This window comes from Bos javanicus, chromosome 16 (genome assembly GCF_032452875.1).
Source record: "Bos javanicus breed banteng chromosome 16, ARS-OSU_banteng_1.0, whole genome shotgun sequence".
NCBI classification, from domain to species: Eukaryota; Metazoa; Chordata; class Mammalia; order Artiodactyla; family Bovidae; genus Bos; species Bos javanicus.
In genome coordinates, this window is record NC_083883.1 from 8,274,983 (window position 1) to 8,299,958 (window position 24,976).

Here is a 24,976-nt window from a genome sequence, read left to right on the forward strand (position 1 = left end):
TCTAAAGTGGTTATGGTCTGGTTCCAGTCGTTTTAGGAGAAGGCATTTTGGATCTGTGGAAGGGAGTCAGCATCTCTCATTTGTATATACTTCTGAAATAATTCTGTATGTGTCCATATGGAATTTGTGACTTAATTTGAATATGATGCTAATAAAAGCAAATTGGACTTCCAGTGTCTTGATCCATATCTACACTAGGCAGTCAGGACCCTGAGTTAGGAACATGACTGGTGAGAATCCCAGTCTAATTCCCAAAAAGGTTTGGTTTCTACTGTGTTTGGAGTGATTTTTGAAAGTGTGGGAATATTTACATTAATATTTTTAATTAACTTTTGAAGTAAACTATCCTTGTAAACACATATACTTAATTAAGTAGTAAGTAATAATTTGAAACACTCAGCAGTGGCCACAGGACTGGAAAAGGGCAGTTTTTATTTCAATCCCAAAGAAAGGAAATGCCAAAGAATGCTCAAACTACCGCACAATTAACACTCATCTCACACACTAGTAAAGTAATGGTCAAAATTTTCCAAGCAAGGCTTCAGCAATATGTGAACCGTGAACTTCCAGATGTTCAAGCTGGTTTGAAAAAAGGCAGAGGAACCAGAGATCAAATTGCCAACATCTGCTGGATCATCAAAAAGCAAGAGAGTTACAGAAAAACATCTACTTCTGCTTTATAGACTATGCCAAAGCCTTTGACTGTGTGGATCACAATAAACTGTGGAAAATTCTGAAAGAGATGGGAATACCAGATCACCTGACCTACCTCTCGAGAAACCTATATGCAGGTCAGGAAGCAACAGTTAGAACTGGACATGGAACAACAGACTGGTTCCAAATAGGAAAAGGAGTACGTCAGGCTGTATATTGTCACCCTGCTTGTTTAACTTCTATCCAGAGTACATCATGAGAAACGCTGGGCTGGAAGAAGCACAAGCTAGAATCAAGATTGGTGGGAGAAATATCAATAATCTCAGATATGCAGATGACACCTTATGGCAGACAGTGAAGAGGAACTAAAAAGCCTCTTAGTGAAAGAGGAGAGTGAAAAAGTTGGCTTAAAACTCAACATGCAGTAAATGAAGATCATGGCATCTGGTCCCATCACTTCATGGGAAATAGATGGGGAAAAATGGAAAGTGTCGGACTTTATTTTTTTGCGGCTCCAAAATCACTGCAGATGGTGACTGCAGCCATGAAATTAAAAGACACTTACTCCTTGGAAGGAAAGTTATGACCAACCTAGGTAGCATATTCAAAAGCAGAGACATTACTTTGCCAACAAAGGTCCGTTTAGTCAAAGCTGTAGTTTTTCCAGTGGTCATGTATGGATGTGAGAGTTGGACTGTGAAGAAAGCTGAATGCTGAAGAATTGATGCTTTTAAACTGTGGTATTGGAGAAGACTCTTCAGAGTCCCTTGGACTGCAAGGAGATCCAACCAGTCCATTCTAAAATAGATCAGTCCCGGGTGTTCTTTGGAAGGAATGATGCTAAAGCTGAAACTCCAGTACTTTGGCTACCTCATGTGAAGAGTTGATGCATTGGAAGACTTTGATGCTGGGAGGGATTGGGGGCAGGAGGAGAAGGGAACGACAGAAGATGAGATGGCTGGTTGGCATCACCGGCTAGATGGACGTGAATTTGAGTGAACTCCGGGAGTTGGTGATGGACAGGGAGGCCTGGCATGCTGTAATTCATGGGGTTGCAAAGAGTCGGACACGACTGAGCGACTGAACTGAACTGAACTGAATAATAAATCTTACATCTATCAGACTAGTGTTGCCCCATGAGTGAAGAGTTCTCTTGAGGGCTGTCTGTCTTGAGGGAGAGGAAGAAGCAGAGCAGTTGTTGTTTAGTTGCTCAGTCATGTCTGTCTTTTTGCGACTCCTTGGACTGCAGCATGCCAGGCTTCCCTGTCCTTCACTATCTCCTAGACTTTGCTCAATCTCATGTCCACTGAGTCAGTAATGCCATCCAACCATCTCATCCACTGTCGCTTCCTTCTCCTGCCCTCAGTCTTTCCCAGCATCAGGATCTTAAAGCAGGGAAGATGTCTGATCCTCTGAGGTGGCAGATGATAAGATTGTGGGTTGCACCTCACCTGTAAATTGCTAGAATAACAGGAATCCTTTCCCATGAATGCTGAAAACTGCCCTAGGAACCCTAGAGTGTTTTTTGTATCAATGCTAGAAGCACTCAGTTATGCACTAGAAACTGCAAAACTGCATAGCTGGAGAAAACTAATTTTGAGGAGGCAGTAACTATAATCCTAAGGTTAGTTTTGGATATAATGGTTGTGAGTCAGGGTTTCTAAACTAAGAAACACTTTAAAAAATGTTTCTTCTATCTCTCCGTGTCAGACCAAAATTGGCCTTCTAAGAAAGCCAGCACACAATGGAAAAAAGCAATCCAGAGAGACTTAGATATTTCAAACACATTATGTGGAATAGTTTTTGTTGACCTCTTTTAGCAAGATATTTAAAATAGTCTTTATGTCCTGCCATAGAATTTTCCAGTATTTCTATTTAGTAATTTTTACATGATGATTCTTAGTTTCTTGATGCTGCTATGTAATTACTTTTCAGAAGCAAGACTAGGCCCATTTTCTTATTTCTATTGAGCTAGTGTTCGTTTTGGCAGTCACTATAATTATATTGTGCTGAATTCAGGAACACTGGTCAGAAAAATAAAATGCAAATGGGTGCAGCGCTATTACAGTCCACATACTAGTTTCCCTATAAATGATTTCACAAGTGTAACATTCCTGTCTCTCCAAAGACTTTCAAAACACTACAAAAGGAATATTATCAAAAGCATTTTTTCTAACTCAAGGCAAAACAAGTGGAAGAAAACAAAAACATAAAAGGAGCAAAGCAATCTCTGTAATTATACTTGCAAAAATGTTTCATTTTCCCTAAATATCACATGTTATTTTTAGCAGTACTTATTTTGCATGTTTTATATTATACAGTTACTGGAAAAAAAACTGTTCTTGAGAATCAAGTCCATTACATAAAAAAAGCCCTCTTCTGTTAAACTAGTTTGAATAAAAAACAAACTTCTCTAATATATTCATGATTGTAATTGTATTTTTTAAACAGATAAATCTATTTTTAAAAAATAAGTTTTTCTGGGATAGAAAAGCTTCATCTCAAAAGTGATGAGAGAGAGATTTATAAAATCAAAGAATCTAGAAATGCAAATAGTTGATCCAGGCAACAAAGGGAAAAGAATAACATTCTCAAATAATGATAAAGCTTCCAAGATTTTAATAGTAGTGGGGACCATTTGAATATTCTTATTAAATGAATGGGATTCCCTAGTGGCTCAGATGTAAAGAATCTGCCTGCAGTGGAGGAGACTTGGGTTCAGTCCCTGGGTTTAAAAGATCCCCTGAAGGCGGAAATGACAACCCACTCCAGTATCCTTGCCTGGAGAATCCCATAGACAGAGGAGCTTGGTGGGCTACAGTCACTGCGCTGGAAAAGAATAAGAAGACATAGTTAAAAAATATTTATTATGTTCCTGCTTTCCATTAAGCTAATATGAAAAATTCAAGCATAAAAATGCAATGAAATTTATAATAAGGCTATACCCTATGAGTGAGCAGTCTAATCTTTGTGATTTTTGTTGACACGTAGCAGTTCAGGTGTCCATGTGGCCTTTGTGATAACTACTTATACTGAAAATTTAGGACTACTCTTTCCAGTTCTCCATTTTTCTAATTTCCCTGCTATAGTTTCTTTATATACCTATTTCATCACTCCAAAAGTAGTCCAGGTAATGGTTATCAAATAAACTCTAAGCACTTGATAAGCTTTCAATTAATGTTCATTAAAGAAAGACTGAACAAATTACTCTCTTTCAGACTTAGCTTATGAGTAAATATTTTATTCATCAATGGATAAAAGAATACTTAGGAAATTTTATAATACATAACTAATTTTTGTGTAGTACTTGGCATATATAATCATCTAAGCTGATATATTTGTTACATTTCAGATTACATCATTTTAGCTGGCTTATGTACTGTGTAAAAGGGCAACCCCAGAAAAATAAGTATTATCTTACATTTGATAAATTTTTAAAAATTTGTTTTGGAATAATTATGAAATTATTGCAAATTCCAGAAATAGTACATTGATTACTCTGTAACATTCACCAAATTTCTGCTAGTTATAACCACTTAAATAATTATAGTACAGCTAAGAAATTTTACATTAGCACTGTTAAAGAGGAAAATTTTTCCTCTTCTCATGATGGTTAATTTGGTCTAATAATTAAGTTGACATAAGAAAAACAAATGTGATTTTGTGTATATGGAACCTCACAAAAACTTTAGAGGACTCAAGACAGGTGACTGAGGCTTATGTGCCATCCTGAGCTAGGGAGAAAATGTGTGGGTCTGGGACTATAAAGGGGAGGAATACAATTTACAGGGAGATAGGAAAAACCAGTGTCTGGAAAACAAATGTTTGTCATGCCATGTAGAGATAATGGTACAAGAGGAAGTTCTTGAGAACAAGAGCAGTGGTAGCATTTTTTCTTATAATATTTAGTCTTTTGTCCTCAATTCCTAGAAAACTCCAGAGCCATAAAGGTGAAATGGGTGCAAGCCCCTTTCTGCCACAACTGGGTTTAAATTAATGAGGTGACTTTTGAATGCATCAAAAGGTGGAGGCTGGTGGTCTGGAGAACCAACATTGTGGTTAGAGAGTTGGAACATTTAGTCCCACTTGAGGATATCTGGAGGAGGGAAAGGGGCTAGAAATTAAAGTAGTCACTGAAGGCCAGTGATTTACTCAAACATGGTTAGTCGGGAAGCCTTCATGAACATCCAGAATGACTGTGTAAGAGCTTCTGGGCTGGTGAACACATTGGGAGAGTGATGCTTTCAGAAGTTGTAGAAGTTCCTGCCCTTCCTCATACCTTGCCCTACATGTCTGGCACATCCCAAGTTATATCCTTTTATTAGAAAACTGGTAGCCAAGTGAGTCAGTGGGTTTCCTGAGTTCTGTCAGCTACCCTAGCAAGTAATAGAACTCAAAAAGGAATTTATGGGAACCTGTGACGTACAGCCAGTCAGGTAGAAGTACAGGTGATACCTTGGGCTTGTGACTGGTGTCTCAGATATGTGGAGGAGAGCAGTGTCCTAAGGCTGATCCTCTTACTTGTAGAGTATGATGCAGTCTCCATGTAGCTCAGGTAAATGGTGTTTGATTATAGGAGACACAGCTGGTGTCTGGAGAATTGTTTGGCTGTTATGAGGAGATCAATATTGCTGGGAGAAATATCAATAACCTCAGATATGCAGATGACACTACTCTTATGGCAGAAAGAGAAGAGGAATTAAAGAGCCTTTTGATGAAACTGAAAGAGAAGAGTGAAAAAGCTGAAATAACTAAACATTCAGAAAATGAAGATCATGGCATCATCCAGTCCGCTCACTTATTGGCAAATAGATGGGGAAACAGTGGAAACAGTGACAGACTTTATTTTCTTGGGCTCCAAAATCACTGCAGATGGTGACTGCAGCCATGAAATTAAAAGATGTTTGCTCCTTGGAAGAAAAGCCATGACAAACCTAGACCACATATTAAAAAGCTGAGACATTACTTAGCCAACAAAGGTCCGTCTAGTCAAAGCTATGGTTTTTCTAGTAGTCATGTATGGATGTGAGAGTTGGACTATAAAGAAAGCTAAGCGCTGAAGAATTGATGCTTTTGAACTGTGGTGTTGAAGAAGGCTCTTGAGAGTCCCTTGGACTGCAAGAAGATCAAACCAGTCAATCCTAAAGGGAATCAATACTGAATATTTATTGGAAGGACTGATGCTGAAGCTCCAACACTTTGGCCACCTGATGTGAAGAGCTGACACATTAGAAAAGACCATGAAGCTGGGAAATATTGAAGGCAGAAGGAGAAGGGGATGACAAAGGACAAGATGATTGAATGGCATCATCGACTCAATGGACATGAGTTTGAGCATGTTCTGGAAGATAGTGAAGAACAAGGAAACCTGGCATGCTGCATTCCATGGGGTCACACAGAGTTGACATAACTGAACAACAATGAAGTGAACTCCTCTCTCCATGGTAAAACTGGGCAAAACCCAAAAGAGTAGAGTTAAACAATTATAGGTACCTGAAAAATTAATTAATTACCTCCTATTTTTTTTTTTCAAATCAGAATGTAAACAAATAGAAGTTGTAATTTGTATAATCACAGTGAAATTATTGGTAACACTCAGGCTGACTTCTGAATGCTGCAAGAATCATGGTGACCAAACATTGCAAGAGAACCTGCTACTGGAATGAAGAAAACTAATAAAAAGAACCAAGCAATAACAGCAACACATTCTCGGCTTCACTCATGATTTGAATTGTTGTTTAGTCTCTCAGTTATATCCAACTCTTTTATGACCCTGTGGACTATAGCCTGCCAGGCTCATCTGTCCATGGATTTTCCCAAGCAAGAGTACTGGAGTGGGTTGCCATTTCTTTCTCCAGGGGATCTTCCTGACCCAGGAATCAAACCCATGTCTCCTGCATTGGGAGGTGATTCTTTACTGCTGAGCCACCAGGGAAGCCCCCATAATTTGACTACATAACATTCAAAACTGCAGTGGTATTTATTTACACATTCATATTTTTAGTGGCTGAAATTTTCCCTTCATATATGAAAGACTGGATCTAAATTCAGGAGACCTGATATTAAGTCCAGACTCTTAATAATTATTGGCTACATGATTTCAGATGATTTCTCCCCTATTTTTCATCAGTAAAAGAGAATGAGATCTGTGACCATCAGACAGGGTCATTTTGAATGTCAAATAAGACCATTTAATAAGATCTCTTAACTCTAAAATCATATGCTAAATTTAGTAATTATTTTTGCTCTTCAATCCTATGTATCTTAGCTCATAATTGAATCTATAAACATAATCCATCTTTCATTCTGTCCTAACTTTATATTTTTCTAATGATCTAGCTATTTTCAGTGGAAAACTACAATCAGTTTCAGTTCAGTCGCTCAGTCGTGTCTGACTCTTTGAGACCCCATGAACCACAGCACGCCAGGCCTCCCTGTCCACCACCAACTCCTGGAGTCCACCCAAACCCATGCCCATTGAGTCAGTGATGCCATCCAACCATCTCATCCTCTGTCATCCCCTTCTCTTCCTGCCCTCAATCTTTCCCAGCATCAGGGTCTTTTCAAATGAGTCAGCTCTTCGCATCAGGTGGAAAACTACAATAAAAATATCACAATAAAAAAATAGGTTTCTGAATGACATCTAAATATATGAAACATTAAACTTGTGTAACTTTTTAGTTCTTTTATTTATTATTATTTTTTTACTTTACAATATTGTATTGGTTTCGCCATACATGAACATGCGTCTTTAAACAATTATTTTTCTTTCTTTTTTATGATGATCTCATAGCATTTCTTTTCTGCCAGGCTAGTAGTTATTTTTTTTACACAGTGTCTAAGGTAGGATATAGCCTGCTCTGTGACATCCTATGTTTGCTTGTCCGATTTTTTTTAATAATAACTGAGAAATTTTTGAAGCAAAGTAAATACTTAAAACTGCCCTTCAAAATGATTTTTGTTGTTTTACTTTAAATACTGTTTTGTACAACTGGGAAATAACACTTCCAATAGCATTGGCCCTGTATCATAGAAATTATTTAAATACACTAAATCACGTTTAAAGTATTCTGAGAAGTGGAAAAAAGCAAAATTCACCTTTTTTGACCTTATTTACCTGAATCTAAAGAAATTTATTTCATTTACACTTAATGAACAGCAATCAGCAACATGTAGGTTCACACTAAAACCCTCATTAAATTAAAGTACTACTTTAATGTATTTTCCTGACTTATACTGCCTTGGAAGAAAAACTGAATTTTTAGCTCATTTTAGAGTTAAGATCAACAGGTAACAATATTAGACCTATTCTCTAAATTGACTTGTTTAAATTAAGCATTACCAATCATGATACAAATTAAAAGGAAAATAAGAAGACAGGCATATTATTGAAAACTGAGTTGATAAAATACTTGGTTTATTGATGGCAGGGGCTTATTTTTGTAATTAAGTTTTTCTCAGACTAAAAAAATTATTTCATAACTTGTCAGCAATTCTTTGATAAAGAACAATTAAAGGAATGTCAGCAGAAGTTCAAAATGATGCTAAACTGGAGAGGAAAGTCTGCCTAGAATTATAATGTTGCCAAAATGATCCTTGAATGATCTGCAACTATTAGATCATTATATTTTCAATCCAGTGGAGGCCTCTCAATACAGGTATTGTTGCCCTTGTAACAGAAAGGAAAATCACAAAGAAGGGAAAAAAGAAAAAAAACAAAAAAACAAAAAAACCCTCAATGCTTGTAATTTAAGAATCAATGTTAAACCTGATGTCTGATGATGGTATTTATTGTATTGCTTGAATAATTTCTGTAACTCACAGATTAGTATTTTTCTTTGAATTTGTACCAAGATGATAATATATATACAACTAGGGTGAAAGACAAGCAGAAACAAGTCATGTACAGAGACTGGGGAATAACATTCCAGGTTCAAAAGCCCTAAGGTGAGAACTGTGTTATCATGTTAGCATTCATTCAGTAGTGTAACATTTACAGAATAAGATAAATATTCACCCTTTGTCTACATAATGTACAGGGTTGATAATTATGTACAAAAGTTAACACATGTATTTCTCTGCATGCATCTTGGGTTAGTTACTGGTGAAAATACATATTCATTTAGAAAATATTACTAGATAGGAATACTTGATCTTTACTTTTATCAATAAAATTGTAAACTTGGATTCAGTTCAGTTCAGTTCAGTGTATCAGTTGTGTCCAACTCTTTGAGACCCCAAAGCACGCCAGGCCTCCCTGTCCATCACCAACTCCTGGAGTTCACTCAAACTCATATCCTTCAAGTCGGTGATGCCATCCAGCCATCTCATCCTCTGTTGTCCCCTTCTCCTGCCCCAAATCCCTTCCAGCATCAGAGTCTTTTCCAATGAGTCAACTCTAGCGGGATTAAAATGTGATATCTTCTCTTGTTCTTTATTTATTATCTTTAGAGCACAGCAGTGAGCCAGAAACAAGTTCTTTTGAGGATAGTAGTATATATTATTGGAGAAGGCAATGGCACCCCACTCCAGTACTCTTGGCTGGAAAATCCCATGGATGGAGGAGCCTGGTGGGCTGCAGTCCATGGGGTTGCTAAAAGTCAGACACAACTGAGTGACTTCACTTTCACTTTTCACTTTCATGCACTGGAGAAGGAAATGGAAACCCACTCCAGTGTTCTTGCCTGGAGAATCCCAGGGACGGTGGAGCCTGATGGGCTGCCGTCTATGGGGTCGCACAGAGTCAGACATGACTGAAGCAACTTAGCAGCAACAGCAGTATATATTATTATTATGGCTAACCAGACTTTGTCTACATAATGTTCATGGGGTCGCAAAAAGTCAGACACAACTGAGCGACTGAACTGAACTGAACCAAGTTGACAATTTTATTGATAAAGGAAAAGATCAAGCATTCCTATCTAGTAATCTTTTCTAAATGACTTTGTTTTCACCAGTACCTAACCCAAGATGCATGCTAACCACACTAACAGGCAAATTTGGCCTCGGAATATGGAATGAAGCAGGGCAAAGACCAATAGAGTTTTGCCAAGAAAATGCACTGGTCATAGCAAACACCCTCTTCCAACAACACAAGAGAAGACTCTACACATGGACATCACCAGGTGTGACAACACGAAAATCAGATTGATTATATTCTTTGCAGCCAAAGATGGAGAAGCTCTATACAGTCAACAACAACAAAAAAGACCAGGAGCTGACTGTGGCTCAGATCATGAACTCCATATTGCCAAATTCAGACTGAAATTGAAGAAAGTAGGGAAAACCACTAGACCATTCAGGTATGACCTAAATCAAATCCCTTATGATTATACAGTGGAAGTGAGAAATAGATTTAAGGGCCTAGAACTGATAGATAGAGTGCCTGATGAACTATGGAATGAGGTTCATGACATTGTACAGGAGACAGGGATTAAGACCATCCCCATGGAAAAGAAATGCAAAAAAGCAAAGTGGCTGTCTGGGGAGGCCTTACAAATAGTTGTGAAAAGGAGAGAAGTGAAAATCAAAGGAGAAAAGGAAAGATATAAGCATCTGAAGACAGAGTTCCAAAGAATAGCAAGAAGAGATAAGAAAGCCTTCCTGAACTACCAATGCAAAGAAATAGAAGAAAACAACAGAATGAGAAAGACTAGAGATCACTTCAAGAAAATTAGAGATACCAAGGGAACATTTCATGCAAAGATGGGCTCCATAAAGGACAGAAATGGTATGGACCTAACAGAAGCAGTAGATATTAAGAAGAGGTGGCAGGAATACACAGAAGAACTATACAAAAACTTCTTCACAACCAAGATAATCACGATGGTGTGATCACTCACCTAGAGCCAGACATCCTGGAATGTGAAGTCAAGTGGGCCTTAGCATCACTACGAACAAAGCTAGTGGAGGTGATGGAATTCCAGTTGAGCTATTTCAAATCCTAAAAGATGATGCTGTGAAAGTGCTGCACTCAATATGCCAGCAAATTTGGAAAACTCAGCAGTGGCCACAGGACTGGAAAAGGTCAGTTTTCATTCCAATCCCAAAGAAAGGCAATGCCAAAGAATGCTCAAACTACCACACAATTGCACTCATTTCACACGCTAGTAAAGTAATGCTCAAAATTCTCCAAGCCAGGCTTCAGCAGTATGTGAACCGTGAACTTCCAGATGTTCAAGCTGGTTTTAGAAAAGGGAGAGGAATCAGAGATGAAATTGCCAACATCTGCTGGATCATGGAAAAAGCAAGAGAATTCCAGAAAACCATCTATTTCTGCTTTATTGACTATGCCAAAGCCTTTCACTGTGTGTATCACAATAAACTGGAAAATTCTGCAAGAGATGGGGATACCAGACCACTTGAGCTGCCTCTTGAGAAACTTGTATGCAGGTGAGAAAACAACAGTTAGAACTGGACATGGAACAACAGACTGGTTCCAAATAGGAAAAGGAGTACATCAAGGCTGTATATTGTCACCCTACTTATTTAACTTCTATGTAGAGTACATCATGAGAAACGTTGGGCTGGAAGACGCACAAGCTGGAATCAAGATTGGTGGGAGAAATATCAATAACCTCAGATATGCAGATGACACCAACCCTATGGCAGACAGTGAAGAGAAACTAAAAAGCCTCTTGATGAAAGTGAAAGTGGAGAGTGAAAAAGTTGGCTTAAAGCTCAATATTCAGAAAACGAAGATCATGGCATCCGGTCCCATCACTTCATGGCAAATAGATGGGGAAACAGTGGAAACAGTGTCAGACTTTATTTTTGGCGGGCTCCAGAATCACTGCAGATGGTGACTGCAGCCATGAAATTAAAAGACGCTTACTCCTTGGAAGGAAAGTAATGACCAACCTAGATAGCATATTGAAAAGCAGAGACATTACTTTGCCAACAAAGGTACTTCTAGTCAAGCCTATGGTTTTTCCTGTGGTCATGTGTGGATGTGAGAGTTGGACTGTGAAGAAAGCTGAGCGCCGAAGAATGGATGCTTTTGAAGTGTGGTGTTGGAGAAGACTCTTGAGAGTCCCTTGGACTGCAAGGAGATCCAACCAGTCCATTCTGAAGAAGATTAGCCCTGGGATATCCTTGGAAGGAATGATGCTAAAGCTGAAACTCCAGTACTTTGGCCACCTCATGCGAAGAGCTGACTCATTGGAAAAGACTCTGATGCTGGGAGGGATTGGGGGCAGGAGGAGAAGGGGATGACAGAGGATGAAATGGCTGGATGGCATCATAGATTTGATGGACGTGAGTTTGAGTGAACTCTGGGAGTTGGTGATGGACAGGGAGGCCTGGTGTGCTGCGATTCATGGGGTCGCAAAGAGTCGGACACGCCTGAACAACTGAACTGATCTGAACCACAGTTTGGTTGATAAAGATGTTACATCTAATTTAATCTAAATTCTCTGTGGATATTAGCAATTTAACACACTGTTACCTGAAGTTATGTTAACTTTTTATGTTGGAAAATGATTTATTTTCATAAGTATAGGATTAAATTTTTTTTCCTCCAAATAATAACAGACATTATCTGAGAGTAATTTCAAGTATATAGTTTCTAAGGGAATACAAGTTAAAGCCAAGAAACTCAACTAGACTCTTCAACTATCTTAATATACAGGACTTCCTATAAAAAATACACTAAAAATTCCATTGATTCCCAGTACCTGCTGCACCTCCCTGCTTATATTCTTGTGACTTTTCTGTGCACCTCACTGTTTTAAAATTCCTGGTATCTGCATCTCGGTGCTTTTCTCCCCAGTGGTGCTTCTGGAACCTCCTTATTCTGGTCGTCCTTAAAGCATTCAGGTTTGTATTTTCCGTCAGTGTAAACCACCCTGTAACTTTTCATATTGAAAGCATTTTTCAGATACCCAAGTTGGCTTCTCACTCTATGATTGTAATTCTTGGTTAGATATCTAATCTTCATAATTTCTACTTTGATAACACGTGGTTTCAGTATCCATGAAAATAAAAATTTCCAACTTATTGGTTGTCTCATCAATATTCAGTATATCAAATGCCAGATATATGGGGGGTAACCAATGTTTTGTCTAAATTCTTCCTTTTTACATCTATGAAAGTACTGGCACAATCAAGATTCTGAGCCTCTAACCTCCAAGAGTTTCCTCATTCCCTTTGAAATTTATTTCTCCCCATCCTGTGCTCCTTCTCTCCCTGGCCAAGGATCTATTTGCTTTAAAGTGCTATCAGCTAATTAAATCTGTTCTCTGCTCATATTGGCTGCAAGTGAAAGCTAATTTATGTGGTTTTAAAATTTAGAATAACCCTTATTTATTCCTGGCATCTTCCACATTTTTCTTTTTTTCTTTTTGGCCAAATTGGTTTTGGAAAGAGTAGAAACCATAAAAGAGAAATAAAAGTATCAGACAGTATATGTAATATCAAGATTAAAATAAGACAATGACTTGATTTACTGATCCATTTTTAAACTCTGATTCGATCTCCATTCTACACTCCCAGACGTTTGTCCTACTGTTAAAAAGAGTCTCTAGGGACTTCCCTGACAGCCCAGTGGTTAAGACTGTACTTCCAATGCAGGGAGGGCATTGGTTCAATTCCAGGTCAGGGAACTAAGACCCCACATGCTGTATCGCATGACCAAAAATAAAATAAAAAGCCTTAAAAAGTGTTTCTAGCTTATTAAAATCTGCTCTGTACTTTTAAGTTTGATTTTTATTTTTTTGAGATGAACAAGTATATCTACTGTTTAGTATTTATGAACATGACCTTTAGAATTTTAATTCTGGTTGAGGTATTAGGCAAGGTATTTAATCTTCCCATGCTGTTTTCCCTCCACAGTAATACAGTGATATACATTGTGCTTACTGTCTAGGGTTGTGTGAAGTTCAGGTTAGTAAATCACAATAAAGAAAACAGAAAAAAAAATCAGCCTTACTCATAAAACCATTTCAAAATAATTTCAGTAGCATTTAGAGACAAATGTATTCATTTTTACAATGTTTCAAATGTTTATTTTCTAAAACTGTAAGAGTAGGTACACTAAACATATTATCTGGCTGGTCTAAAGTTCCATCTATTCTAGTGGCATCAGGGCTTATTTTTGCAAGAACCATCATAATAATTACCGGTATGAGGCAATGTCCTTCATGATGACCAGCCTCACTTCATCACCTTCAAAAGGCAACTTTGGGCCAATTTTCCTCGGTTCCTGTGACTTCAGGGAGCTGATCACAGCAACCTTGCAAATCAGAAACAAGATTTCTCCCTTCTTGGTCCATTATATATAAAATTGTGATGTTAAAATGCTTTCTGGAAACACTTGGATTAGCCCAAATGATGATGGTTTGATGTTTTCCTGGAATTTCTTCATACATTGTCTGCTCCAAAATGAAATAATGATTCATAACGTAGTCCTCACTCAAGGCACAAACACGTTACTAATGAACATTTGCCTTAATGGAGTGGGTTCTATTACAGCGAAAGATGACTTATTATTCCTTGGCAAATCTATCTTATAAAGATAGATTTAAGCAATGCAGAAACATGTGCAGTTAGATTTCTCTACAGAGAGAGCAATGCAACAAAAACTCAGCAGTGGATCTTTTACTGTGAGTAGATGTTCAATAGATGTGTATAATTGATAAAGTCAAATCATTTTTAATACAGATATTGAGGGGTGGGCTTCCCTCGTAGTTCAGTCGGTAAAGAATCTGCCTGCAGTTCAGGAGACCTGAGTTCAATCCCTGGGTCTGGAAGAGGAGCCTGGTGGGCTGCAGTCCATGGGGTCGCAAAGAGTCAAGCACAACTGAGTGACTAACACTTCATTCATTGAGAAGCACCACTTGAGGTTGATAATGGTGACTAATTTTATTTTTTATTTGTATTGGAGTGTAATTGCTTTACCATGTTGTGTTAATTTCTCCTGTACAATGAAGTGAATCAGCTATAGGTGTACATATATTTCCTCCCTTTTGAGCCTCTGTCCAGCCCCCACATCCCACTCCTCTAGGTCATGAAGAGCACTGAGCTGAGTTCTCTGTGCTATACAGCAGCTTCCCACAGCTGTCTGTTTTACACATGGTAGTGTATATATGCCAGAGCTACTGGCTCAGTTCATCCCACTGAAGTCTTATAACTATGTTTCTAGTGCAGATCAGTTGGAAATCTTGTGATTAAAATAGTAATAAATAAATACGATTTGGGAGTTAGGAATCTAATAATCTGTTGCAAATAGATTATCAACAGTTTTAATTTCTGAAATAGAAAAGTTACTAAAGATACCTAAAACATGCAGAAAGAGGGAGAGAGAAGGGGAACAGATTCTATCAAATGTTTATATTTTATGTAGTATGTGGGTAGGTGATAGACGAATTATAGATGATTAAAAACAACAGCTGCGTGTGCATGTATACTTGTCTCACACTCCCTGTTTGCAATAACACAGGCCTATAAAACAGCAAGCGGGGTAGGACCCAGGGTCTGCCAGAAAGGCAGGCAAAATAAGTAATGTATTTGAGCCTTCAGCAAGTGTCAATCAAATGATTTAAATCTCCACACTTAACCTTCACAACAACCCCACACAGAATGCTCAGGTCAAGATCCCACATCCAACCATTCCTAAAAACAAACAAACAAACAAACAAAAAAAAAAACGGTAAAAACTGAGTTTGTTTTGATTGTAAACATCTATAAATGTATTTGATTAGCAAATCATACTTTAAATTGTGATGCTGTTAATGTTATTCATAGTCTTTTTTTCATCTTACCAAGTGAGAGTATCCAGTTGCTTCCCTAAAGAAATATTAATAGGTTTGTTTATGATGTGTAACATAGCTTGCAAACTGTGTAATGTAATACTTATCAAAATGTTTAAAAAATAGATTCAAACATATATCTGGCCCCATGGATTTGGGATCATAGAATTACGGGACTGTGTCCCTCCTGCATCAGGGAGAGAGTATTATTATAGGCCAGCATATCAGTGCCTTATTCTTTCTGCTTAAACAATAGTGTAGACATGATAAGTAATCACCATCATTAGCAGCAACAGCAAAGGGAATTTTCACTTAATTGCAAATAAATAAGTTGGGATCTTTGGGATTGTCTCTCGATGAGCCAGAGAATAATTCAACTCTTTTTATTTGTCCATTTATTACAGTGATGCTTTTAAGAAAACTGGTTGAATGTTTCTATTCTGTTTCATCTCCCTTCCTGCTGAAGAGAACTAAATTTGCTCATAAAGTGCTGAGGAGTCTGAGACAGCACAGAAAAGTCTAGCAGGTGATGTGTCAAGTTTATCTGGCTCTTACTAAAACAGCCAGCTTGCCTTCTTTTGCAGATGCTCTAAATCATATAACTGAACTTGGTTTTTATTAGGAAAAGTTGGTTTTGAGGATGCTTACAGTAAATTATGGGTCCAAATACAGCAAGTGTGTAAAACATCCTTTGGCAAGTTTACAGAAGTAAAGTTGAATAATGTTTCACTTTATTACCTAATAAGTTTTCCTTTTCAATCATTTACGCAGTATAACATATTTTTGTCATGTTGAATAATATGCAGTTTTGTAAGCTACCTTAAAATTTTTGCAACAAAGTAGATAATATGAAAAGTAATGCAATGTAATTCATTGTTTTTCATTCAGCATTGTAACAAAAATCTTTTTATTAGAACTTTTCATAAATATCATATTTCAATGACTACCTGAGATTACATTCCTCCATGATTTACTTTATCACTTCCTTCTAGTTCGTTGAACAAATCTCCACACAGTTATTAAAATAATTATGTGATTAACATAATTATGTATAAAGTTTATAATTTAGTCTAGATAGATTGATAGAAAAATAGAGTAAAGGGTATTGAAAAGCAAGAAAGAAGTCAGTTTAGTGTTAGACCAATGTATATATTTTCAAAATTAATGTATACTTGAAAGACAAAATATTAGACTAAAGTATATGAAATCTCTGGGAGCCCATGCTTGTCTAGAGGTGAGGACAGAGGCAGTCAAGCCCCGACATGAAGCCAGTCCAGGAAGAGACAAAATCACATTTTTCCTTTCATGGGGGAAAATTGTTGAATTAAAACCTGTCTGTAATTAATTTTAAAGAAATTTTAAACAACTCACTTTAAATATAGCTGGGGTTAGACAAACTCAATCTAAGTCTTTATATTATATTCAAAAAGAAGTAAACTCACTTCAAAATCTTAGGTTAATAATAATTTTATATGCTGAAATATTCATTTGATTTCTAAGAATTCCAGAAATCATGAATATTTATAGTTAAATCCTTCAAATATGGTCAAAGTATAAAATAATCAAATAAATAAAACATATCACTTTTAGTCTGTCTTCATTTTTAAGGAAATTTATTTCGCTAGCTAATGAGAATAGTTCAGACCCTCCTTCCTTTTTATACACTTTGAATAATTGAATCCTCTTCTTCTCCTCCAAGGTTTACCTCATAATTATGGAAAAACCAATACAATATTGTAAAGTTAAAAAATAAAATAAATAAAACAAAAATGAATATAAGCAAGACTCCTAAAATGCTTCATATTTGCAATCCTACACTATCTGCCTCTCCACTCATAATTCTGCCCTTGAGCTTCATACAAGGAAAAAAAAGATAATTCCTGTTCCTATCAAAGTCTTGTCCAGATCCTCCATTTTTTCTCGAATTCTCATAACCTCTAGGCCTCTTAAAAAATTCATTCCTGAAATAACCTTCATGCAGAATCCTAAATTTCTCCTATGGTACTAAATCATTTTCATTAACATAAAAGTAAAAGAAATATCTCTCTAAAAAATCAAACAAAAATGGCAGTTATAAAACCTTAAATCTGCCTTTACTTATGTTTATCACCCTGTTTTTTCCTCTCTTTCACAGTGAGCATTTTAGAAAGTATATTCTATGATATTGACTCCAGTCCTTACCACCTGTTCTCTAGCCAATTCACTCCAATTGAATTTCAAGTGGAAATCCATTTTTTTTCTTAGTAACTTGTAGAAATGTGCTTTATTTCATGCAAAGCTAATAATACCCCATATTTTAACAGCTAGACGAATATTTTTTAAAAACTCATTACATCAATAAATTAAAATGCTGCGAAGCAATTCCAAGTCCATGACTTTGTCAAAAACAAACTGAGAGAACATTATGCGAAGTTAAGGGAAAGATGCTATCTTACTTATAGATAGCAGCTTACAGGTTTTTTCAAATACATACTGAGTGAGAATAAGTAAAGAATAATAGTTTCCTGGAACTGTTCTCTTTAAGTCATAGTGAATTCAAATTAAATATTGCTGTCTGATCTCCATATTTAGCAGTCTCCTTGAGACACAAACTTGCCTTACTCGCAGATATGAAATAATTTTCTCACTTGCTATCAACATCCCTTTAGTGGTGCTTTCTCCTCACCTGTATTTTTAATGCAAAAATCCACAGAGCTTGATTCAAGTCTGTCTCTGCTATATTTTTATTTTTATTTATTTTGAAAATCATTATTTATTTCTCACCACTTCTACATTTTTTTTTCAAGTTTTTCCATTTTAATTTTTAATAGAAATGAGTTTCAGGCTTAAATTTACACACTGGCAAACACACTTACAAATCATATAGTTAAGCTTCACATTAATAAAACCAAACATATATTTTTCTTTTTAAAAAATATTTAATTGGAGGATAATTACTTTGCAGTGTTGTGATAGTTTTTTTTGCCATATATTGACTTGAATCAGCCACAGGTGCATGTTTCACCCTCCATCCTGAACACCCCCCCCCACCTCCTCCACTCCCTCTGTACCTCATCCCTCTGGGTTGTCCCAGAGCACCAGCTTTGAGTGCCCTGCTTCATGCATTAAACTTGCACTGGTCATCTGTTTTGCATATGGTAATATATATGTTTCGATGCTATTCTCTCAATAGCCTTCTCCCACATAGTCCGAAAGTCTGTTCTTTACATATGTGTCTCTTTTGCCGCCTTGCTTATAGGATCATCATTACTGTCTTTCTAAATTCTTCATATATGCATTCATATAGTGCATTGGTGTTTCTCTTTCTGACTTATTTCATCCACCTCACTAGAATTAACTCAAATGTGTTCCTTTTTATAGCTGAATAATATTCCATTGTGTGTATGTACCAAAACTTCCTTATCCATTCATCTGCCAATAGACATCTAGGTTGCTTCCATGTCCTAGCTATTGTAAACAGTGTTGCATTGAACGTTGGGGTACATGTGTCTCTTTCAATTCTGGTTTCCTTGGTGTGTATCCCCAGCAGTGGGATTACTGGGCCGTATGGCAGTTTATTTCCAGTTTTTTAAGGAATCTCCATGCTGTTCTCCACAGTGGCTGTACTAGTTTGCATTTCCACCGACAGTGTAAGAGGGTTCACTTTTCTCCACACCCTCTTTAGCATTTATTGTTTGTAGACTTTTTGATGGCAGCCATTCTGACCGGCATGACATGATACTTCATTGTGGTTTTGATTTGCATTTCTCTAATAATGAGTGATGTTGAACATCTTTTCGTGTGTTTGTTAGCCATCTGTATGTCTTCTTTGGAGAAATGTCTGTTTAGTTCTTTTGCCTGGTGTATTTTTAATGTGCCACATTTTGGTGATCTCCTCTAGCCTCATGAATATTAAATATCATCTTTGTGATAAAAATTCCTAAATTTCAGGCAAATGAATAGAATACAGGTATCTCAAATTGGATATGTTCTCCAGATATCTAAGCTTAATAAGGTAGCTTTGCATTCTCCATTTAACCTGCTCTGTAACTGTGTACCCCAAGTTACCTACAGTTTAGTAAATGGCACCATCATCTACTCTGGTACTAAATCACCTAACATCAGAAGCATCCTTAATTATTCCCATTTCCTTCATCTGCACTTCTATTCCATTAGTAAGTCTTATCACCTTTATTTCCAGAATGAAACTTGATTTTACCACATTCTCTCCATATTATCTCCATTTCCAGTGGGACCATTCTGTCATTTCTAGAGAAGGATTATCTCTTCTTTCCCAGCTGGACTCAGTGCTTCCCCATGTGACCTGATAGTGCATTTCCTTTTTAGTGCCAGTGTGATAATTCAAATATGGAAATTGGATCATTAGCAAATATAAAGAACAGACTATTGGTCACAGTGGAAGAGGTGGAGTGAGGATGACTTGAGAGGATGGTAGTGAAACATATACATTACCATATGTAAATTAGAGAGCAAGTGGGAATTTACTATATGATGCAGGGAACCCAAAGCAGAACCCAAAGCTGGTGTTCTGTGATAACATGGAGGTGTGGGGTGGGGAGGGATGTGGCAGGGAGATTTAAGTGGGAGGGGACATGTGTATACCTGTGGCTGATTCATGATGATGTGTGGCAGAAATCATCACAGTATAGTAAAGTAACTATCTTCCAATTAAAAATAAAATTAAATTTAAAAAAAGAAATTGGATTATTTAATTCTCCTGTTTAAACATCTTCATTGACTTTTCATTGCTGTTAAAGGAACATATGTATTCCTTTGATGGTATTCAAGATACCACCTATATGGACACACCTCTTATTCAAATATGTGTCCTGATTCATTTACCCTTTTCCCCCAGATCTTCAAATATTTGTGTCTAGGTTATCATTTAGACCTCAACACAAACATTATCTGGGCATGATTAAGATTGTCACAACAGTTTTCAGTGAATTTCCTATAATCAAGAAACGGAAACCAAAAAGGCTTTGTCCCTATAAACGTTGGATATATATAATTTGACAAGCAATATTTTTTTTTTTTTATCTTAAGGAGAATCTTTAAGTAATTTGTTCTAAAACAGTAAGAAAAGCAGAAGAGTTCCACGGACATGGGGCAAAATCTTTCTCCCCTTGGAATCCAGGCACAGTGAACTTCAGGTCCCTCTGTCATAGCCACATACATTCATACCATCTTTTTTCTGAATTTATTTGTGTAAGTTTTGATACTTAATAGTAAAACTAAGTGAAGACCAACAGAACTGATTTCAAGTCATGCTTTACTCTAATTTTCAAATCTACATCAGTCTCTTAGATCTGGCATAGCTCAACCCATCTTACCTGGGATAAGGGACCACTTTAGTTTACTTCTCTGCTTAGCGTTGAACCAGAAATTCGGCCTCTATAATCCACCATCTAATTAAATCTCAAAGATAGATTGTCAATTGAAGTAGAAAAGAATTGTTTTATTGCTTTGCCAGGCAAGGAGGGCCACACTGGGTTAATACCCTCAAAACTATGTGTCCCAACCTGGAACAGACAGTGAGAAGTTTTATAATCATGGTTCAAACAGGGCATGATCAGCTTGTGGACATTCTTCTGATTGGTGGTGAGGTAAGTGGGAGTCAGCATCATCAACCTTCTGGTTCTAACCAATCTGGGGTCTATGAGCTTATGGGCAGCATACAGTTAACTTCTCCTACCCGGTAGGGGTTTTGGTCTCTGTAAAACAGCTCAAGATATTGTTGTATGTATCTCTTGATGGGGAACCAGAACCCTGCCTCAAGGCTGCACTATTTCTCTTGACTGTCAGTTTGTCCTTTGTCTCCATCCCCTCCTTACCGAATGAGCAACTGCTTGAATCTCCCCTTTGGAACTCAGGAAGGTCATGGAGACTAAATGAAGCCTATTTCCTGAAATCAAGAAATGGGAAAACAGAAAGGCTTTGTGCTCAGGAGTCCCACAGGGTCCTGCTGGATTTCACCATCGTCAGTCATTCATTTCATTTTCTTGATGACATTTATCACTATCTGAATATAGGTTATCTGTTCATTTGCTTTCTGTTTACCCTCTCTCTCCTTCCCACAAATGTTAAGTTCTGTTAAAACAGAGATTCTTATCTCTAGTTCTTTTTATATTCCTACTTTATAGATTGCAGTTACTAGCATAAAGTAGGTGGTCAGTAAATATTTTACTAAAGTAATGTTGTTGTTCAGTCACTTAAGTCATGTCTGACTCTTTGTGACCTCATGAAGTACAGCATGCCAGGCTTCCTTGTCCTTCACTATCTCTCAGAGTTTGCTCAAACTCATGTCCTTTGAGTCAGTGATGCTATCTAACCACCTTACCCTCTGTCATTCCCTTCTCCTCTTGCCCTCAAAGTTTCCTAGCATCAGATTCTTTTCTAATGAGTTAGCTCTTCACATCAGGTGGCCAACGTATCGGAGCTTCAGCTTCAGCATCAGTCCTTCCAATGAGTATTTAGGGTTGATTTCCTTTAGGATTGACTTGTTTGATCTTACTGTCCAAGGGACTCTCAAAAGGCTCTTCTCTAGCACTAGGATTCAAAAGTATCAATTCATTGGTACCCAGCCTTCTTTATGATCCAATTCTCACATCCATGCATAAGTACTGTGTCAGGAAGCATTTAACAGGAGGCTTCCTGTGTGCTGTTTTGTATCTGTCAGGAATCCTCTGTTCCTTATTAATTCAGGAATTAAGAGAAGAAGCGAGCTTCTCCTGGGGCTGAGGGATCCAGGCATTTTCTTCGTTAGTTTTTCAATACAATGAAAAGTACCCTCTTCCTTCTTGTGGACCATACAGTAAAAGTGATTGTTTACAACTCTCTCTCTCTTTAATATGGATCGCCTATGTTTTGTAAGTCTGAAATTTTAATCTTTATCTTTGCTGAGAATAACTACAATATATATGCCCACACCATGTTGATTAAAACACCTTTGCTCCATCAGAGCTTTGGTCCCCGTGTCTTGCTTTCTATCTCTCTCTCTCTCTCTCTCTCTCTCTTTCTCAGGCTATTTCTTTGGAGTGCAGAGGCTCTCTGAGTTCAATTTCCTGCCTGAGCTTCTAAGACCCTCTCGAGAAGGTGCTCTGCGCCTTCACCCCATCGAGAGGGCGCCTGAGGCCTCTGTGAACAGAGCAAGCCCCGTGTCAGGGACTTACTGGCTTTCTGCATAACCAAGGAATATCAGCCTCTTTCTCTCTCCTTTACTTTCTTATTGGTCGACTCAGGACCACGAGGTTCCAGTCAATTAAAGGACCTCAACAGTACTGAAAACACCATAGGTTTGACTATAGGGAACTTTGTTAGCAAAATGATGTCTTTGCTTTTTAGTACACCGTATAGCTATGTATAGTCATAGCTTTTTCTTCCAAGGAGCAAGCATCTATAGCTAAATCATATTTCCTCCCAGAATGTTTTCCATTAATTGTTATTCTTAGTTAATATACAAAAACGTGAAATAGTTAATACTGTATAATTACTCGTGCATCTTTCTTTCATTTTCTCTAGCATATTTACAGTTTTGCTCACCTGCATTTACTATACTGATTAATGTACTTGTAGCAAAAGAAGTCTCTATGGATGAATAAATTTAATACCACTTATAATTGGAGATACAATTTGATTATAAAATTATCATTTATGCAGGGGAATATATTCAGACAACATATGCTTAAATCAAAGTAGTAATAAGAAATTAGGGAAGTAAATAAATGTGTCATTGGCATGGAACATGTATTATTTGCACAGAAAAATAATTAGGATAGCCAGAAACAAAAACAGAGCATTTCTAATTATAATTCAAGAATCAGACACATAACTGTATTTTAATCTATCAGTTAATAAAATGTAAAAACATTTCAAAAAACATTAGAGATCTTTAATCAAGTTACATAGTTTTCTGTCTGTTTGTGGCAGTGCCCTAGAGAAAGAAAGCAACAATTCTAAAGCATGCTTATCAAACACCTTGGAGTTCAATATTATTCTTTTTTTTTTTTTTCTTTTTAGATTGAGAAGCTAAATGGTCTCACGGCAACACATCTGGTAAAGTGACAGACTGTGACCTCAGGCTCACCCTCTTGCTTTCCTGTTGCTTCTCATACAAGGTCTGTGGCATTACTCAGTGACCAGGAATATTTTAACCTGTATTTCAGTATTGCATCCAGAGTTATATGATAATGACTGCTGTGAGTTGCCATTTAGCTAGAACTTTTATTTTTCTAACGTAAAACCCGACCTTTCTTTTTTGAAGGAAACTTACTGGCTTTGTTCCTATTTTGCTGCTTTTTTTCCAATGATATTTAGAATTTATTTCAGAATCTTAGAAGATGTTTCACAAGACAGTTTTCAAAGATGGAATGTGCTGTATCAACAGGCATAATAGCACAGAAAATATTTTTAAATTTGTAAATAAATTATTGTATCCTGATCAGTTATTCACCAGTAGTTTTGGTGTTGCAGCAAGTTATAGTTTTATAGGAATTAATAACTTAAAACTTAATATGACATTCAAAACTATATTGTGGAATAGATTAATGGCTACAGTCAGTCAGATATTCACTGGGAAACCATTTTTGTTATCTATTTGAGCTCTTCTGTATCCTTACCAAAATATAAAATATGATTATGTCATACAAGATACATATAGAGCTAGTCACCCAGTGGTGTTTCACATATAAAATGATGTTTTGCACTTCTTGTTCACTTACATTGAACATAGTAATTTTGAATGAATTATACATAAAATGAAAAATCGTCATCATTCTCATATTCTAGGACACAAAACAGTTTAAGAAGCTAGAAAAAATTGTTCTTAAAAAGTTGGGCTTGGGACAGGGCTGTGCCTGCTGCTTCCCACCCAAGCTGAAAGGGCTCGGGAAGCTAGCTGGCCTTGTTGGCCCTTAAATCGCACATTGGATGGCCTGGCCGGAGCTACCCTCCCCGAGCCATGCAAAGAAGGATGCTTCTGGCTCTCGTCGGCCTCCCAGGTTTACTTTCCTTCTTTTCCTGAAGGTGGGCCCTTAGGTTCACCGTACAAAGCCTGTGGCCACAGGGAAAGCCAAACCCCGAGTGTCCGAGAGTCCGGAGAGTAACCGGAAGTGCCCTCCCAGGCAGAGGGGTGGTGCCGGCAGTAGCCGGGGAGAGCAAAGAATTGAGTATTGTTAATAACTATGGACTAGAGACCTTTTGCAGCCAAAAGGAAGACAGTCTTGAGTCTTTCTTGTTATGGGTTGTAAATACCACATAAAGAACAAGTGCATGTAATGCTGGAAACTTGTAAAGAGGAACTGCTCGTGACGGATAGGCCTAAGACAGTATCTTTCAAGTTCTTATCAAGAAAATGACTATGAAGAAAATGATGGGTCAGGAATACCAGTGGAAAACTCCCTAGGAGAGAGCCATCGAAAATGTACACTTCAGAAGAGAAATATAATCAGAGAACTCAAGGAAAATATACCCTGTATGCCCTCAGAAGGGTAAAAAAAAAATATTCATGTGCATGAGATTACTCAAATAGATGATCAGATATACCAGTGCCTTGAACTTGAGCAAAACTTTTGTGA

The 24,976-nt window shown here is 37.2% G+C and overlaps 1 long non-coding RNA gene across 2 annotated transcripts in view; it reads left to right on the plus strand.

Moving 5' to 3' along the window:
- The window catches only part of LOC133227552 (uncharacterized), a 109,455-nt gene that overhangs the window by 9,145 nt on the left and 75,334 nt on the right, over positions 1-24,976 (plus strand). For both annotated transcript variants that reach the window (XR_009729864.1, XR_009729863.1), the window contains exons 2-4: positions 14,314-14,504; positions 15,806-15,927; positions 23,421-23,518. This is a non-coding gene — a long non-coding RNA (uncharacterized LOC133227552). The remainder of the gene's footprint in view (positions 1-14,313; positions 14,505-15,805; positions 15,928-23,420; positions 23,519-24,976) is intronic.